Below are 5,734 nucleotides of genomic sequence, written 5' to 3'. Positions count from 1 at the left end.
ATCGTGTGATTTTCGACGATTTTTTTAGAAGGATTACTTCACAGCATGCGGTTAATAGAAACCGAAAATCAAATTTGTGTTTTAGACTAATTTTTTCCCCAATCCATTGAAAAGAAAATTTAATACAAAACTACAATTGTAGTCACAAATTCAGAGAGCAAATAGAGTTTACATATTTGTGAAAATAATATTTCTAATATAGGGAACAACAGACGGTCAACCCCTTGACTGATTTGGTTCCGAATATGATAGATTATACATAAGATTTTAAACCTATGTACCAAATTTTAGCCATCCAGCTTTATTCCTTTTATCATGTTAATTTATATTCGAACAGCTGTACAGATAGACTATATCTGAATGGATTTCGATCAAAATTTGATAGAAAAAAACATTTGGTGTAAATACCATGAACCAAATTTCATTTGTTGATCTCTAAGCGCTATTAAGTAATCGCTTTCCGGGACAGAGAAACTTTGTACCAATTTTTTTTTTCTCTTGTACTCATTGAGGTTTAAAACGGAGAGATTCGTCAAAATATCGAGTCAAATTTTTTAAAGATTGTAATACTTAATCTTTATTTCGTTAATGAGAAAATAAAAAAAAAATTAAAAAATAAATAAAAACTTTATTGTTGTGGTTTTGTTAGTGTTAGCTATTTGTTTATTACTAGTGTTTAAAACCTGATTATCTACCTACCACTGCTTTTGCCATACACAAAAATTGTTATGAATAATAATGTTCTATATTATTCAATGCGATTTCTCATCCTGAGTGTTGAAAGAAATTATAAAGTAATGAGCATATATATATATATCTAATCTCTTTCTTTGTGATTTTATTAAAATTTTATGTTATTAATATAAATATTTTTACCAGACAATTATTGATAGATGTGTTTATGAGAATATATTTTCTAAAATTAAGTCACATTTCTTAGAATGCATGCAGAAGTTTTCTCTTAATATCTCATCTTTCTTATTTCATACCATATCGTTTAGATTATTACAGCACATATAAATTTCATAACATTATATAGAAATAAACAAATATTAAAAGTAAAGAATCTTTTTAATAAAGCAATATCATTTTAAATCTTTGCTTATTTTTGTATAATGCTTTTGAAATGGCTAACATAATTTGAAGAGGAGTAATGATTTTGTGCCAATCTTCCTGGTATACTTTAGGTAGCAAAACATATACTGATATAAACCTTTAAATAAAGTATTTTTTAGATTTTATATTCAAAAAAACACCTCAAATAATCATAAAAATACATTTCTTCTTGCCCTTTTTTTATTGGTTCTTTTATAATATATAACTAAGTAATGTTTGATTTAAAGTAAACACTTTTTTTTTTCATTTAATATATTATATATTTACATATTATTAAAATTATTTTACTGTCAGAAAAGGAGAAAGCACAAGATTTATCACTTTTAATACATTTTTTAAAAAAATAATCTTTATTATAATAATCATAAAGATGAATGTATGTGTGTTGACTCTCCACAGGCCACATCATTTGACCTACAGTGTCAAATTTGGGACATAATTGAAATTAAATGCAACCAATATCCTGACAAACCAGCCATGTCGGCAAAGACATCTAATAAAGTTGATAATTTCAAATTCTATCATGATTTTTTTTTTAATGGCTATATTTCTATACTAAACTTAGATGAATAAAATCACAGCTTTTGGCATTTATACTTTATTTAGATGTGCTTGATTTGACAATGATCAAATTCTGATTAATATATAGAGTTCTAAAACATCATCATAAGATCCTATGATTTACTAATTTTATCAGCAAATAAAAATATTAAAAAGTATTTTTATTAATAAAAACTAACATTTTCATTTCAAATCATAAAATCTCAGATTATATATCAGTAAATATTTATATTGCAATCATAAGCATTAATAGGTCAAAGAAAACTCCAAAGGCATTGAGTTGACTATAACTATTGAATAAATAAAAGGTATTTTAAGTTACAGAAATCCTTTTCTTGCAATTGTAATTCTAAAAAATATCATGTTTCATATTTTATTTCATAGATACATGTTAAGAATTACATTTTCCTAGATTTAGTTTTTTTGTGAGCCTATTAGTTTTAGGTTTTTTTTTTTTTTTTTTTTTTTGTAGCCTATTAATTTGAGCTTTTGTTAACATGATAGCAAAAAATTGAAAGATCATTTTTTTTTCTTCATACAAGCATAACACATTTTTGCATGTTATATGTCTTGTGTGCATATGTATGTATACAAACATATTATTGAAACACATGTTTAAATTATTTAAAAACTCACAGAAAATTGAAAACAATTATTTTTTGTTATTGTAATATTCAAAGGTTATTGCCAAAAACAAAGATAACAATAACAACAAAAAAACATGTAGAAATAAGATAAAGAAAGTGCATAAGGCTTTTAAGTTGGCTGTTAATTAATAACAAGAAAATGTAACAATTTTAATAAAAAATAACATTTTCAATTCCTATAAGAGGATTATTTCAGATGCAAATGAACACCACTTTAATTGAATTTTCATTTCCTATTACACAAATTTACAGTACATTTCAGCTTACATTAAATAAAGCTTCCTACATTTAAAAAGGTTCTTGGACATTCATGAAAATTAGTTCTCCATTCCAATTTCAATGCAGAATTGATTACTTCAGCTGAATATAAAATACTTAAAAGGAACTTTCCTAAAAGTTAAAAGCTTAAGAGAAAGCTAGAAAATATCTAGACAGTCACTTAAACCTAACCATTGGGAATGATATTCCTTTATTAGAAAACAAAATAAATAAAATGGGATTTTTAATAATGCAAGCAACAACATGAATACTTAACAATTTTTTCAACCTTTCAAGCACATAAAAAAGCACACACTTCAATATCTAGAATCATACCATAATCTTATAATTTATAATACAGATTCAAATTCCATATACTTACTAGGAAGTTGGGTACTCCATTCTCACATCAATGCTACACTGATAATTCACATTTGATTGTTACTGAAACTGAAATAAACAAGGAATTTTCCTAAAAGTTAAGAGCTTACGTGAAAGCCAGAAAATTTCTAGACAATCATCTAACCCATTTGGAATTCTATTAATTTAAAGTTATTTAAAGTTTAAAATATTAATGGTGTACAGTCCAATTCCCATTTTTTTTTACATACTTAAAGAAATGTAGTGAGTATACAATGCTGAAAATGTGTATTCAAAACAAAACTAGTATTTTAAAAATTTATGTCTGCAGTGATTTGTACAAACATTAATGCTCTAAAAGCAACTATATCAAAATTTTCAATCAATGATAAATTATTTAATTTTTGATACACATAGTAACTAATATAGACACCACAATTAAAATCATCTATTTGTTTTACATGAGGTGGAAAAGCAATCTCACAGTGGATACAGGGGGATGGAAAAACAAATATGTAACAAAATTTTTGCTTTCTGATGACTGATCAAGGAAAGGGAAAAAAAAAAAGAGCTAGGAACATGTAGATGGTTCCAAGCATAGCTGAATTTATAATATTCTACTTAAAAAATGATATATTAAACAAAATTTAAGTTATCATTAATATGAAATAACATTAAACTATATTCTAGGTAATATTTACCAAGAATCTAATATGGATTATTAATACGTCTACAAAGTACAAATCTTAGAGACACAGAAATAAAATAAAAATTCGAACTCATAATACTATTAATAATGGTCAAGCCTAACTGGACATTTCAGAAAAAGTCCATCCTCAATCAGAGAAACATTAATTCTTTAAATGAATAAATAAATCTACACCTAAGTGAAATATTATGATAATATGAAAATCATGGTACAATTCACTACATAATTTAATTTCAATGATTTTTATATAATTATTTAATTTTCCAGATACAGAAATGTAGGAAAAACATGTTACAAAATGCTCACATAATGATTTTAACACTGTATCATAATTATCTGCCTACTGTCTCTCTTTAAATTAATCTTATTAATTATCTCTTTATTTTTATTTTTTTAATAATTACTTGCATTTTCTATTAGGTTACTTCCTTATTTGATTTATGAATCAGTTATCTTTCTTCATTAGCAATACTGAAACACTTTTTAATGAATATTGGAAATACTAATATAAAAGTTGACATATCTGTCACAGAAGTGTAATAAGTATGGATACCTTCCTACACTCTTACACGATACTATAAATGCATTAATCATCAAAATGACCATAAGATAAGTTTAAATATCAGTAACTGAAAATGATTAATACTAATTACAACATTCAGAAAATATTCAAGTATATGGATTAGAATATTTACTTAAACTCATGTAATCTTATCAATCAGATAAGAGTCAATATCTTTTCGATCAAATAAAAATTCAGTTCCCACCAATAATCCAATGATTATTGCTATATTTTATAGCATTTTATGTGAAAAGCAGTAATTGATATAACAGAGAAGACTGATACACAAACAAAAACAATTTTCAATCAAACGAAAAAGAGATAATATCAACATAGACAGTCAAACTGTAGCAGCGCTCACACTTTTTAGTGACAACATTAGGAACTAAATCATAACAAAATTCGTAAATATTCACGTGATATAGGCTCTAAAACATCTGACGCATTTGTTTCATTCTTGGTGTAATGTTTCTTACGTTGAAGATTTAATTTTAAGCATGGCAAATCTATTCAGCATTTTATTTAACGATGTAAATTAGCATTTGAATTTTTTTTTATTGTCATGGCTTGAGAAGAATATAAAAAATAAAATATTTTGTTTTTATTTCAATTGCTTTAGATGTTAAATTGAATCCCAAATCTCAGTTTTTCAAATAACTATAGTTTTCACTTTGTTTTGCAGCATTTTTATTGATACGTAAACTTGTCTTGTTTAAAAGTAACTGAAGCACTGCTTCAGTTACTTTTCAATCAATTCATGTGACGTAAAAGTCACATGTCATGTACCTCTTGAGCATGGCATTTAAGTTTCATCCTCACCGGTTTCGTCGAGCAGTCTGCCATTAACGTTCTCCGCCGAGTATGAAGCGGATTTTTTGTTTACATTTGAAGTTCCAATTTTTGAATCATTTTCTTTCCTCTTATTATGTGTTAACTGAGGAAATATTGGTGTGCTGATGGATGCATGCTTTAATGCGAAACACAAGAGTGACTGTCATGATAAAATGTTTTCTTATTTTCCTTTCAACAATCCTGACGTAGGTTGATAGCTTTGATATAGATTGTTTCAAGCCTTCGAAGTCGGTGATATGCTCCGATCATTTTGAAGAATTCATTTAGTGTGTGTCCATTTATTAAATAGAGCTGTTCCAGTAATTTGTTAGAGAAACTCTTCGAAGAAAAAGAAATCGGTAAGCGATTTGCCATCAAAAACAATCAAACAAAATCGTGAGTGCATTTCTAATTTACTTTATTCACATTTGTTGAAATTTCTGATAATTTTGAATATGCTTAGAAGGTTTTCAAATGTTTACATGAATATTACATTGCATTTTTCTACAAAATTTTATCTAAATTTATTTAACGTTAGTAAACAAATTCCTGTTGCAAAAATAACAACTGCTATAATGCTAAACTTAGGTGGAAGTGAATAAATTTCTTAAAGATTTATTTAGTAAGTGAATCCTTTACCAATTACTGAAAATCCAATTTTCTTATTGACTGTTATATATATATAATTGA

The sequence above is a fragment of the Argiope bruennichi genome, chromosome 1 (genome assembly GCF_947563725.1).
Source record: "Argiope bruennichi chromosome 1, qqArgBrue1.1, whole genome shotgun sequence".
Classification (NCBI taxonomy): domain Eukaryota; kingdom Metazoa; phylum Arthropoda; class Arachnida; order Araneae; family Araneidae; genus Argiope; species Argiope bruennichi.
Note: the sequence above shows the minus strand (reverse complement) of the source record.